Genomic DNA, 15,225 nt, shown 5'->3' with positions numbered 1-15,225 from the left:
CTCTCCTGTGGACTGAGAAGGATGTCACAAGCATCTCCTGCTTTTGCCTTATAACAACAAGAAAGTGCATGAGTTTTTCCTGCAGTTTATTTCAGACACTATGACACCTGGCTCTTGCTGTTATTGAATACAGAACTATTAAACATTTTGAAGCAAGTGGCTGAGCACATGTAATACACTGGTTTTTTAATTTGTTGCCCTAAGTTTATACCCTATAGATGGTTAAAGTCAGATGGATCCAACTACAGTTTCCCTTGTGAGATAGGAAGCACATCTGCTGCCTAATGCTCAGACACTGGTGCTACTGGAAGTGTCCCTCTGGCACTAATAACCTGTGGATTAGAGACAGAATGAATGCCAAAAAAATACTGTAAAATTAACACTACATTAACAAGTCATCAACAATACCTGTCAAGAACAGAATGTTAATCTCTAATAACTGCCTCTAAAGATGAAATATTTCAGTTACACAAGAAAAAAAAAGAAAATATGGGGAACTTTCTGTCACACTTGGATGCTTCACTTACCACACTGATGAATCAAAATAATTGCCTAGTCTAGCACTTTGAACAACACTAAATACAGTGCTGGATCTATTGATCCTTTACACAAACAGCTCTTTGAACCTAAAGTGAGTGTCTCCCTGCATCTGCTTGCTTCTTGCATTTTAAATTGAGGGAGGGAAACATGACATGCCGATGTCAGAATCTGCCAGGACGGCTGCTTCCCTGTGTGCTTTTTTGTTCATCTTCACCATGGTGAGTGCTTCCACTCAAGTGGGGTTTCTTGGATCATTTCAGTTACCAGTGGTGACCCTGCAGAACACCTAGGGAGAGTTTTTGTAAGGTTGGATGAAAAAAAAATTTAAAAAAAAATCCAAAATATTTAATGTTCCCAGGTAAAGAAAGCCTTTAGAGCATCAGTGACCAACTGCAGACCACCCAGTACTGACTTCCCTCAGCTCAGACCTTTTTTCCCCTAGAAAATACAGCCTCTTGTCTGTCCAGTTTTTATCAGGTCCTGATGTGTTCCTGCTCTGCTTCAGCCAAATGTCCCAAGCTTTCACATGATTTGGGACCTCGCCTCAAGCTCTAGTGAGCCCTGTGTTCTCACAGATATGGTGAGATGCTCATGGTTTCAGTCATTCTAGACCATGAAGAACTCTAGGTATTTTAAATGTTTGAGTAGAGATGTATGCTTCCAAGTACAGATTTTTGATGTATTAGGACCTCAAAAGGAAAAGATGAAAGTAGAAATGACCTCTTAAAAGCTTTGATTTTCCAGGTGAAATTTCCATAGCAAATCACAGAGGGGAGAAAAGGTTATATTTGGAAAACTGATTTTGAGATAGTTAAAAGCATTTTCTAATAAACACAGTGAGAAGTAGACAAATTTATGCAAGCTATATTTCAAACTTCACTGGCCAGAGCTAGAGAAATGTAACTTGTCTGTAACAGGGCAAGAGGGGAGTGTATTGATTACATTAACAGGGAAAAACATGCAGCTGTACAGACTTTTTCTGAATCTCTGATAAAGGACTTACAATCCAGCCAGATAATGTTCCTGTTTTAATGTTTATCCAGCTCTGAATTTAGTATATCATTCACTCAGAAAGAAAGTTAAAGTATTTCAGACATATGGTTTGATTCATAGAAATAATGAAATTAAAATTAAAAAAAAAAAAAAGGAAGTTTCCTTTCATGGCTTAGACATCAAATCAAGATTTGACGCTCCTGTGAACACTGTGTATTGGAGATGTCTCAGCCAGAAACACTGCCTTTCTCTGAAAACTCAGGTCCATCTGGGCTGGAAAGGAAGATCTGCCATCACAATAAAGTGAAAGCATTGGGCTGTACATCTGACAGTAGACCTTCCACAGAAATCTCCTTTTTTCCCCTCTTCTTACACATCACCTGCCACCACTGGTGCTGCTTGTCCTTTTCAGCTCCCACTCACAAATGCACCTTCACTCACCTCGACCTGGCCACACACCTGCAGCAGCATCACAAGGGGCTCAGTTATTATCTGCAGCTCTCAATAACACTGATAGCATCTGTGGCCTCCCGAGCCATTGATTACAGGCAGGATGAGTCACCCAGCCTCTGCAGACATGGCTGCTTCAGAATAAGCATGGAGAAATTTAATGTCACAGACCAAAACTGAAAAATCTTTCGATGCGTGAAGCCCAAGGACAAGGAAAAAGGTGGAGAATTACACTGCTGGGAAGAAAGTAAGTGAACATGAAGGATTGTCAACAATATCCGTTCTGCCCCTCGTGCACACACACCCACACCCACTCCTTCCCAATAACAACAGCATAACATCAGCTTCTGGGCACTACTCCATGGGATGAGAAAGCTATGAAAGACTATGCATCACACAAGAAAAATATGTTTTTAACACAATGTGCTAATCTCATCCATCCATTCTGCTCCTGGTGTTCCAGTGATGAGCAGGAGGCCTGCTGGATGTTTAGCTTGGGGGTCCCTTCATAAACTCTCCAGCACAGACTCATCTTCAGTTCTTCAGGTGGTGGGAATCCACCCAGAAACCTCTCCAGCAATGGTATTCAATTGTCGTTATGAGCAGACCACCCCAATAGCCCTCCTATGCCTGCCCCCAGCTAAGCACCCACCCCCTGGATAGAGAACAGCAGGGTTACCCAAAGAACACAAGGCCAAAAAAGCCATAGCCAACCCTTCCCTAACACTAGTACATGGCCTGAGACCTCCTCTTCAACTTCTGGTGCTTTGGTGGGTGAAAGGACGGAACACCATAATAAAAAAAAAAAAAAAAAAATGTTTTTACCACAACAGCAATCACACTGCACACTCTGTGAGAGCTGCACAGGGCCCCAGTGCTCCTGAGGCATCAGGTCCAATAGCCCCTGCAAAAAGTAATAATGAAAACCCATTCTCTGCAATAATGCAACAGAAAGTGAGGAGAAATTTCAATATAAGTAACAGAACCCCTAGGTTAAGGGAGATTAACAGCAAAGAGGTTTATTAAGCGTGAATCATTTCCTACTTATTGTCCACAAACGCATTAGAGTGTGCTTTTCTTTTCTTTTTCGTAAGCCAAATGTGTAATTGGCATTATTAGTTTTCTCCTCCTCCTCCTTTAGTTTTTAATTAGAGCATAGAGGGGGGAAATGCATATTTGATATGAAGTAGAACTGGAAAGGGAGAATAATAATTCTGACTGTTTCAATTATTCCGACACAAACTGAGCCAGATTTTTGTCAGAGCTCAGCCTCCACAGTCAGCACCGGATCTGAGCTGAGGCAAGTACTCGCTGTGCTCTGTGGGGCTGAGGCACTTGGGAGATCCAGCCTTCACCCCAGCACAACTCCACCTTGGTTTGATTGCAGGGCTGGCACACTTACAAACCATTGTCCTCACTTGGAAATTGTGTTTCTAGAAGAAAACTTCCCATCAGCAAAGTTCTGCCTTAGGTTCAGTGTCCCTTTCTTTACAACTTCTTACCACTGGAGATTTCAGCCTTCATGTGCTGAAAGGAACCATTGTCTATTCCCACCTATCTGCCACCTTCAGAGTTGCTGCTTGATGTGAAAGTGATCGTTCACCCCACTGCTCTATTGTGAGCCTTCATTTGTCCCTTGCTCTCAGTCCTCTCTCAAGGCTGTATCTCCCAAACAGATCTCCCCCTTGCCCTCCATGGCTACTACCAGCCTTGCCACAGACACCGCATGTGTTCACCCTAGTCTTTCGTGCCAAACTGAATTGTGGTCACTGAAGCCCATTACAAAATTACACTCACAGACCTTGGGTTAGGTGCTCTCTGCTTCCTTTTTCTTCCACCTCTAGTCTGGGGGCAGGTGAGGGAGGGAGGGAGTTAATATTAGAGCTGAGAAAGCTGCAGTGACCTTTGAAAACTTGTTAAGTTTTCATCATTCAAGAAACACTTAAAGAATGTTTTGTGCAAAAGGCACTTAAGTGTAATTATTGTTTCTGAAGTAGCAGAAATATGTTTCAGGTGGTGTATAGTGTTTGCAAAATACCGTCACATTTTTATCTATGGAAACCACAAGATACACATGCCATATCACCATGACTCCATCAGTTAGTTCCATATCATCTTACGAGAATAATTACTCCAGTAATTCAAATGTTTAATTCCAGCTTGTTTTCATTCATAGACATGATTTTATGGCACATGCATTTTTCCAAAGCAGATGTTTAACTCACAGTCACTTCCAACCTGATCTCATGGCCACAGGGATTTTGAAAGCTGCGCATCTGCAAAGTCAGTGAGGAACATGTGAGAAGGACTTTGGACCACTCTGATGCTTACTGCAATACAGGAAGACATGTGGCTGGCAGCTCCAAATCTGGAGAAGAAAGTTACAAGTGCAGAGCCTCGTGTAATCTCACCAGCTCCGTTGCTGCTGCCACCATGGAAAGTCAGAAAAGCCTTCACAAGCAGAGAGGAGCATGACCTTCCCACAGCCTCCCACAGGCTCTCCCCTGCCTGTGGAGGCCCAAGTGCTAAGGCATTTCAGAGCGAGGTGCTGGGCTGTGTTTGAGACGTATACTTGACAAATGAATTGGTCTCAGCTGCGGATTCAGCATGTACACAACCCACTAAGTCACTTCAGGGCCTGTCTCTAATTAAATGTAAGCAAGTATAGACACGGATTAGAGCAACATAGACCTCCAAGGAAGATGAGAACTTGTAGTTCCTTCATGACTTTAAATCTCTCCCTATTTCACAGAAGCCCAAATACCTTGTCAATCCTCTTAAATACAAGCTACAGACTCTCCCGATGCAACACACTTGCAGGAGGTAGTTTATCTCAAGCACATAATTCATTTTAAATGGTATTCTTTCCCATGACAAGTGCTGCAGCTGTTCCCACTGACCAATACCTGCACACACCATGTCCTACTGGGAAAGTGAATGATGCTCCCCAAAGATGCACTGCCAATTCAGACACCTCCACCCCAAACTGCCTTCTGCGTCTGCCATTACAAGGACCACTGGGATAGCTCAAACTTTGATGGCAAGAGCCAGAACAACATGTTTATTCCACACTGATGTCAAAATCAGAGAACTCACAAAATATCCCATTGAACTGGAGGGAAGAGGTAGCAAAGTGCTCAGGGTAACAAAGAATTAAGTTCAGTTACCTCAAGCAGAAAAACTGGAATTTTTTTCTCTTGATTCCTCCCTTGCTACCTTCAGAACTGACAACTCCAGCCAGGGAGCAGCAGGGACAGCTTGCTTTGGCAGAGTAAAGCAACCAGTCATGCTACAGAGGAGAAATTTTGTTGGTGTCCCTATTCCCTGCACACAAGAGGGGAGGCAAAAGGCAACTGTCACCGAAGGCTATACATCTTGCTCACTTCCCTTGCTGTCAGAGTAATGGAGACATACGACTTTAAAAAAAAAAAATAATAATAATAGTAAAAAGAAAACGGACGCAGCATACACTGATCCCTGGAAGACAATAAGTTGCATCATCTGGCTATTAAGTGTAAGCTCCATATGATAGATAATCTTAATGTCAGAGCTTTAGAAAAGGACTTTTTCCTCCAATGCAGTTGCAAGAAAGCACAGAGACAGGATTTCTGCTAATAGTGACAGGATCAGTTTGTTGTGTCCTTCATTTCTAGTTATGACATTAAGATCTATTTTTTCCTAAAAGTTTCCTGCTTTAAAAAGAAGTAGCCACCCAGACCAGAGTTCTGTTACCTTCCCTAACAACAGCTAACGGCTGAGACTGGTGGGCCTGTGGGAACTTCACATGCTTTTCAGCAATGACATTTAGGGATGCACAAAGCAAACACCAGGAGCACTTTGGTAAACAGAGCTGATTTGTTACACCAAGCCAATGCAGCTAAGCCAGATGAAGGCTACGCTTCAGAAGATGGCATCATCTACCATCCCTTTGGTGTTCATTGTCCCAATCCAATTTAATTCATCCATTTGATTTGTAAATAGACAAAGTCTGCAGAATTTGTAAATTAGGAGTGTTTGCCCAGCAAAAATAAAAGCCCTCACTTTGTATAAAAAATGGCTTAAAAGCATACAAGCAAAACATAAAGCAACAGGGAGGACTACCAAAAATAGACATCACTGAGAGGCAAGCTGCTTAGAAAGTTAGAATTCTGCAACTTTTCATAGACAAAAAGTCACTCATCACATCATTAAAGTCTAATGAGTAAGAAGGCAACATCAAAAACGCCAGAGCACTTACACAATCATGATGCGTTATTCTTTGAAGACAGCTTTTGATGCTTTTCTAAACAGAATAATTTTTCCGCATAGTATTTGATGTTGATGTGCAAAACACAACCATGACATTAAGAGAACAGTCTCAGCATTAAGAAGAATTCCCCCAATCTGTGACCTCCTGATATTCTCTAGGTAATTTGTGAACACAGAAGGAAACAGATAATTCATTCCCCTGCCCCCCTTTTCTTTAACCACAGACATTCAAGCCTCTATTCTCCCTTCCCAGTAGGGCAGACATTTAAGTGTTGCCTTCCTTATACTGCTTTTATTCAAGGATGTTACAGCACTATCCTATGAGGGGGGGACATTAATACATTTGCCCACTTTGCAGATTTCCTGTGTGATCTTAGACTAGTCTCAGAGCCTCTCTGGTTTTGCAGGCAAAACTGAATGGTTCTGATTGGTTATTATCGGTTTTGCAAGCATTTATTTTGTCAAATGTGGTTTGCAGGAGCTTGCCAATGCGTCTGCTGGCTGTATCCCCTGGGGAAATGCTGCATGTGGCACATTCTGATTTGAATGGCAAGGAACGTTGTTTTTTTCCAGTCACAGGATGGACTTTGCAAGGTAGCCTGTGTTCTCCTAGAGCCTCCAAATTCCCTTTGAAGAGGCAGGAATCACATCTAGGTCTCCCAAGCCTGAAAGCACAGCATTAAGCACAGGAAAGGGGTGCTCAGAGACAGAAGTACGGGATTGCTCACAGCCATTCTGCTCAGCATTCCCAGCAGAGTTCTTTTTTGCAAACTGGTGCCAGCCCGTGTGTCCCATCCAGCAAGCATCCTCCCTTGTTGTAAGCCCCCAGCTTGCTGCCACGACATGGACAGCCTCTTTCCCATTTGTTAGCTCCTTCTTCAGTTTTCTCCATCATTCTTATTTTAACCTTGCCACTCCTCTACAATACATACCCCCTCCTTCCAGAGGCCTCCCATGAAAGGACCCAGACTGCACCTTTTCCAGCCCAGGTCCCGAGTACTAGGTCTCCAAATTCATGCTCCTCTCCAGGAACCATTTCCAGGGCACCCATTTCCAGCTGAGTACCAACATCTGCAGCCCAGACCCAGTTCCCAGGTCTTGTCCCATACCCATGCAAGGGCTCCATCTATCCAGGAGGGATGCTGGCCAGAAAAGCTTCTAGAGGAGCAGGCTGGGGTCCTTGCTGGATGGCTTTCTGTACCTTTTTGGCCTCTGGATGTGGCAACATGCTGGAGACTTAAACAGAGATCTCACCCTATACACACAATGACTCAAGAGCTGAAGTTAACCCCATCCATGCTGTTAGTGCAGTAGGTATTACATCGTCACCACACTGTGATTTGTGGTGAGGACAGTGCTGCATTTGTGTCCTTCAGCATCACAGCAATGTTTTAAGACCCAACTTCACAAAAACCATTGGAGTTGCTTTTTCCAAAGGGCAATTTAAAACTGAATCTGGAGTGTCAGGCCTGGGATCTTTTCATGGATTTCTGCAAAAGAAAACCTATGTGCTCTTCAAGGGGGCACTAATCCTTGAGGAAGTAACAGTTACCTGGCTTCACACGCTGACCACATTGCATACTAACCAAAAGCAAGGAGTAAAGCCCCTGTTGGCTGCTTAACTTGAGTTAGAGCTCTGATTTGTAATCATTCTGTTAAAAGGCAGAGGCACTAAGCACTGTGACAGGCCTCCTCTAGTGAATCTTCCCTCAACACTGTCTCCTCCAGCCCTCCAGCGAGGTCACCCCATGCCTGGAGGCAGTGGTTTATTAGAGCAAAGCCTGCTTCCTGCACAGAGGGAGCTGATCGGGTGCACTACAAGTACAACCATGTGGCTCCCAGCATCTTTGTCAGTGGAGGAGATGGTTGGGGGAGGCAACACTGCAACTATCATCACAGAAATGCTCACAACAAGTAGAGGATTTTAGTATCGTCATTAAAAAACAAAACAAACAAACAAACAAACAAAAAAACACATAAAAGCGCACAGTTCCCTCTTTCTAGAATTTATAGCAATGACAAAAAATATCATGGTTACACGTATTAAAAAAAAGAAAGAAAAAAAAAAAAAAAAGTAAGACAAGGCTGAACACACAGTTCTTTGTTATCTTATTTGAATTTCATTTTGGTCACCTGGAGCTGGTTCAGAAATTGATTGGTTTGGGTTTTTAGGCTTCTTTAGATGCCAGCAGAAAAGCAACAGACTTCATTAGAAGCCTACAGTAAAGCCACATTTGTTTGGCTTTTGAAGTTAAAGTTTTCATGTCCATTTTTAAAACAAAGTTTCCAAAAATTACCTTCCCCTAAAAAAAAGAAAAAAGTATTGATTTTTTTTCTTTGTATCGATCATTGCCTTGTTATATTGCTGGGATCAAAATCTGGTATTTTAGTTTTATTATAAGCCACTGGTCTGAAATCTGGAGAAAGGCTCTCCTTACACAAAGGGCCCTGCTGCCTTTGCCCAGAGGTATGGCTGCTACCTGCCTGGCTACACATGGCATAGCCACCACCACCAGTAATCAGGAACTGATTTTCCTGGCCATGAAGCTGTCCTGAATATTTTGCCAAGTATTAGTCTGTTAGGGAGATATTTAGAGAAACACCAGCATATGAAGATAAGTTTACTCTCCAGATCTATTGTTCCTTTGGAACAGGCTGCCCAGGGAAGTGGTGGAGTCACCATCCCTGGAAGTCTTCAAAAGATGTTTAGATGTAGAGCTTAGGGATATGGTTTAGTGGGGACTGTTAGCGTTAGGTCAGAGGTTGGACTTGATGATCTTGAGGTCTCTTCCAACCTAGAAATTCTGTGATCCCAGAACATCATGTTACAGGCCAGTGACCTTGTGATGACAGTGCACTCCACTGAAACGCCAAGTGCCCCTCGCAGAACCTGGTAAATGGCAGCTTGAATTTATTCTGTGCTCATTAGACTAGAGATACAACTTCACTATACACACAGCAAGAAACTCATATCAGCGTCCATAACACAGACATCCCTCTTGCAGTTTACTAGTCTTCTACCAAAGACCACTTAAGATGCTAAAACCTGATCTTGGGGTAGGAGTACGTAGAGCATTCAGAAAGAAAGGAGCAGAATTAAACTGTTTTCCCTTTTGAAAGAAGTCTTGACGTTCCCTGCAAGATCTCCTGCTATTTAATACATTCTTGATGGACCAGAAGAGCAATGAACAACAAGGCAGCAACCTGTGCAGATGACACTGCGATTCAGTGGTTAGTCCAGATCCCCATTCATCTTTATGGGGTTTAGTCCAGTAGAATAACCCTTGCTATCAACAATTACAGCTGCTTCTCTGCTACTGGCTGTGAAGCCCATTTTGGTGAGGAAGCCTGTGCCCACCCTGCCCCAACATGCGAGCAGGGACAGCCACAGCAGGGCTGACTGTATGTCACATAAAAGCAGGGAGGAGAACTTCAAACTCTTGGATTTTAGGACTTAATACTTGAGAAGTGGTGAATTAAGTCTCTCTAGGTCTGTTCTAAAAAAAAAAAAATAAAAATAAGTAAAACAAAATAAGAACTACAGATTGCTCTTAGAAGGTTTCCTGTACTCTATACAGTCTTCTTAGAAAGCCCTGATGACATTCACACAAATGTATTTCTCTACCTTAAGCTTCTTAATACATCAGTTAAGAGGAAAAAATACACACTAGTAAAATACATTCATACATTAAATATGATGAAATACAAAGCACATATGAGATAACTGTGAAATATTTATTTTCTTGTAAATACTTTCTCCATTAGGATTCTGGCTTGATGCTTTGTATAAGATGCAATTTTGCCTGCAAGGTACAGCCAGTAGAAAATGGCAAACAATTTTTCTCTCAGTTAAGAGGATGACAATGATGCCCAATACATCAATGAAATTTCAGTCTGTGTTAGCATCACTGATGGAACAGGAAATTGGATTCCACTGTCTAATCCATTGTTAATGATTTCACTTCATAAATACACTTAGTCTTCATTATAACTTCTTGTTGTTGGATATAGTTAAAGATTTGGGGCAAATATTCTTGGAAGAATCAATTATCAGCAAGGCATGTCCTAGTATTTTGATTTATGGATTTTTCACCAGCAAGAGACCTTGAACCCAGGTTTGGCTAGAAGGTATAGAATGAGTGCCGTTGCTTCAGCCTCATGGTAGAAAACAAGGTGTGCTTTCATAGGCTGAAATCACATCTACAGGAAGGGCCCAGTGTACTGCAATTTCACAGAGCAGGAACTCTGGATTAGCTCCATTAGTTCCACATGGTATGAGGAAGGAACGCACCACCATGTCCTAACAGTGGTGTGCTACTGAGCAAATCCCTCACACCAGGAACCTGTGCCAGCATGATACCGTAGCATAGATGCAGCTAGATGTAGGATATTAATCTTCTCTAGTATTCTTCCCTTGTTTCATCCTGAAGGCTTCTGTTCCTGTTCTTCATCTCAAATGCTCAGGCTGTAGAAGTTTGTTACAGTAATAAGTTCTGCAAATATGCTTAGAGTTACACTTTGGACATATGTTAAATAGGAGGGTGTCTGAGCAGTGAGTCAGGACCTTGCCACACTTCCCACCAAACATCACACCATATTTCTCCCTACTGTACTGTCTTAACAGTCTGTCATCCTTTCACAGCCATGAAGTCCCAGCTCCTCTAAATCACAGAGGCAAGGTCTTTATATGGCCAATGTCTCCCTGAAGAGTGAATCACCTGGAACACAAGCCTGAGAGAAATACAAGACTCAAGTTCTCTGTGTGGGAAGATGGGAGAAAAGCAGCACCAAAGACACAGACATTTTGGTAACTAGTAAGTTCAGTATCAGGTGAAAAATAAGACAGCCCAGAAATAGGGTTTATAAACAAATATTGACCTTAAAAAATTACAGCTTCACTCTGGTCAGAGCAAAGAAGTTTGAAAGCCTCTGGGGTTTGCACTGGCTCTAGCCAAGAATAAAGCTCTATGCTAGAAGGAAAGAGTAAGTAATATATTTTGTGCTTGAAAATACTGCATTATAAAGTTTCATGTTTCCTACCAAGCTCCATGGGGGAGTTTTAGTATTATGCATTACTTGAATTTTTGAATGATTCAAGTAAATACATCACAAATAGCAAAGGAAATGTGTTTCAATAACACAGGTGTCCACATGAATATATGCATGAATCCTGGCACATATTTTTATTTTGCTAAGAATTGAAAAGTTGCCCTCTGGCATTTCTCATCGCTGTTTGCTGTAAATCTCAAATGAGAATGCAAACAGGAAAGGACACAAAATTCATTGGTAATCCTGAAGAAACACTGCATCAGCCCAAAAGGCTCAGATTACTCAAAGCTGCCTGATGTATCCGTATGGCAAGAATTAAAACAGCAGCTGGACACCCTGTAATACTGGAGTGCCATTCAAACTGGACATCTCAGGCAGGGACAACCTACCAAAGCCACTACATTCATTAAATTTAATCCCCACATTCTCCCTGTCACAACAACCCTCCCCTGCCTTAGGTGGGATGACAGGGACAAGAAGAGAGACTCTCTCTTCCTTTCTCAGTCCCTCTCAACACAACAGCCTGTGAGCTGCAAAGTCTGCAGGTCGGGGCTGTATATGTTCATTTTTGTCTCCTGCACTAGTTGCTCCCTGCATTAAGCGTTTTTTACTCTAGATGGGTCTTTGATTTGCTTCTTTAAACAATCCTTGTATTGCGTTTGCATATATTAAACAGAACATATAGCACAGAGTGAGGGAAATGGATGCTATTTTTAAAAATAACTTAATGGCTAGACTATTCATTTGATGACTCAGAAAGAAGCAGCAAGTTTTACCCAAAGAATATCAAATGCTCTGATCATAAGCCAGCATCTGGATTTCCCATGGAAATATTGATCCAATGGGAATGTCAGTGGCCAAGAGACAATGTTGTAAACACAACTTTACTTTCAGTCCAATTTCAGCTCCATAGAGCAGAGGAATCCTAGATAACAAACCATTTGCCACAAACCTACTCTCCATCCACCAGAAGGATAGTAATCCTTTGCCTTTATGACATTCAGTCTTGTTTGGCAATTTGCTACTCAGCCTAACATTTGCAATAATATCAGTAGCCTAAGAAGGAGCACATTTGTTTGAGCAATGGTGATGACATTTCCCCCCCGTCCCCTTACTTTTACTGAAATAGTCTAGTAGCCTGTTTTAATTTGTGAGCAAATGAAAGTGATGCTCATGCTACCTGTATTCCAGCCTTGAAATCTGTTCATTTAGGTGGCATTTCCACTGGTCCAAACATGGATCAAAGAGTAGGAAATAAAACAAGCACTTAATCAATAACACCTTGTACATCCATCCTGAACTGTAATAGTGATGCAATGCAAATGGTGTGAAAGGAAGTGAGACAACAAAATTTGAAAATTTTAAAGACAGATACTGTTTTCACTGCAAACCATGGACTTTTAACCACAAACAGCCATGAAATTCCCAATTCCTTGAGGTATCAGACCAGAGCTAAAGGTCTCTTAAGATATACATGTAAACTAGTCTTGTTACATGTATTTTACTTTCCTATCTCCTTCCCAGCTATTAGCTCCTCAGGCAGTGATATTTGCTCAGATTAGTTTTCAAACAACAAAGAGCAAACATGCTCTCTTCCCCCCTTAGCTGGGCAGCCACAGCTCCCAGGTCACAGCCACCTCTATACCCTGCAGCAGGGAGTTGTGCTTATAATGAAGAAAATATTTTTCTACAGATACAACAAAGTAAGCACTCAGAGATTTAAAAATAAATAAATAAATTTATGTTTCTGCTTGTCTTCTACAAGGCTGCTATTGCTCTGTTCTCTCTGCAGAATTGACGCTTTCCTCAGAGCACTGCATCTCTTTAAGATAGAAATACTAGCATTTATAGCTCTTGCATACTCTATGTAATCCCCTTCCACCTAGCTGCTCATAGAACAGACATACCACTAGGTTGGCATCCCATAATTGCCAGGGTTCTGTTACCTCTGCAAGCTGACCTCCAGATTGAATCTCTCCATTGAGCTCCCAGCAGCATCTGCAGATAACAACCCAGGTGATTAATACGCAACAACACCCTCACTGCTTCTAAGATTTAAAAAATATAAAGCTACCTCAGGTTATATATATATATGTATATATATATGCTTCTTCCTTTTGGCCATTTTGGCCTAAACAAGCTCATTAACTTAATCAGCAGCCTCTGTAAACCCAGCCCATTTTAATTGAAAGTGATCAGAAGCAGCAGCACATGTGGAGTGTGAGGAAGTAAAAGCAACTATGAAGAGATAGCTGTAAGCAGCAAGGGGCTAGAAGAGTCCAAGTTAAGCAGATCTAAAGTGAAAATCTTGCAGAAACAGGCAAAGCAGAGAGACCTCCTTAAAGCATAAGCATCGTGAGACAGAACTGCTACCAGACAGTGCCATGGACTGGCAGCAGCAAAATCACAAAAGTGTTATGCCTGATCAGAAAGACAGAAAACTGCCTTCTTTTATTTTTTATTTTTTTTAATGTATAAACTTTTTTCCCTATACAGTAGTGTCTCTGCCTCAAGCAGGGAATTTGTGTGGCCACTTCTCTAGCACATGCAGCACTGGTACCAGTTGCTCCTTTACTCCCAGCACAGGCAGGGGAGCCTGAAGGGCCACAGAGAGTGCCTGTGGGAAGGGAGCCTGGAGATGTTATCAAGCAGCAAAGATCTACACAAACAATTTAGTACTAGTTCAAACATCTCATTAATTTAATTTATATGGAAAAGCTGTCAGCCTTAATTTTAGTTAAATACTGAACCACAGGTGAACCTTGTGCCTGTGAAAACTGCAAAGAGAAAAGCTCCACATTTTGTCAATCGACAATGCCATGGCCTTATTAACCCTTGCCAGAAAGGCAGTAGAAAGCCAGCACAATAACTTCCTGGGAAACCCAGGACTTTTCTAGGCAGTACCACATCTGAAAGCTATGTGTTTGCAGCAGAAATGTAGCAGCTGTGTTTCTGTGATAACATGGACTGTGAACAGACCCAAAAGCAAAGCAGCCGCAGCTGAAAGATGAAAGCTGCTCTCCCTGCGCTGGCTGCAGGAGCGGCTCTGCTGCATACAGCATTTGCACCTTGCAGATTCTCCAGTTTCTCCTTCATGCCTAAGATCTGTTAGCTTGTAACTAGGGCACAGGTGTGATAATAGGAGCTTTGACACCAACTGCTCTGCCCTGTTAAATTCCTTGCCTCTGTATATATTTTTGATGGGCTTGGAGTGAAGGCTGCCTTTTTTTATTTTTCTGCTTGCTTAATGAGAGCACTGAGCATTGTCCAACTAGAACTTCCCAGTTCTCCCAAAGACAGAGAGCACAAGCACTAACTGAAAAGCCACCTGCTGCTATGAGTAGGTGAGATGGGCCCTCAAGCACTTCTCCCTCCAACAAGCTCTTGCCAAAATTCACAGCATGCCAGCCACATCCCTCACTTCAGATTTAGTTTCCTCAGGTCACCCACTGAAAAATGTGATGCCAAAGCTGAACCTGACTAGGAAGGACTAGAAATAAACATACCATAAAAGCACTTTCCCAGGGCTAAGCTCCTTTCCCCAGGCTGGGAAGCAGGTGAGCACCCTCTGGGATTGTACTGGGAAGGATTCTGCATGCTGACTCCTGCCTGGGCAGGCTGCTGGTGCCAGGGTGCTGCAAGCTTATGAATTCCTGTGTGTGCTCCCACTCCCTGGTTCATTTTGGGTAAACCACCTGGAACAAAACCCCATCTGCCACCTGCTGTTCCAGTGCAAGCTGTCCATGTACCAGCAATGCACCAAAAACACTACTCCAAGACATCATGGAGGCATCACCTTTTCTTTGGGTTCACGTTAAATATCAGCTTTGAAAGCAAGGAATAAATCCAGTTCTTCAAAAGCACCCTGGTGGCTCTGATCAGAAGCTCCCCCTAGCTTCATGCAAGTGAGAAATGAGCACAAGCAGAAGGGAAAGAGCACGGTGC

The sequence above is a fragment of the Aythya fuligula genome, chromosome 13 (assembly GCF_009819795.1).
Source record: "Aythya fuligula isolate bAytFul2 chromosome 13, bAytFul2.pri, whole genome shotgun sequence".
NCBI lineage: Eukaryota > Metazoa > Chordata > Aves > Anseriformes > Anatidae > Aythya > Aythya fuligula.
The sequence above is the reverse complement of the archived record's forward strand: the minus strand, read 5'-3'. Positions refer to the sequence as shown.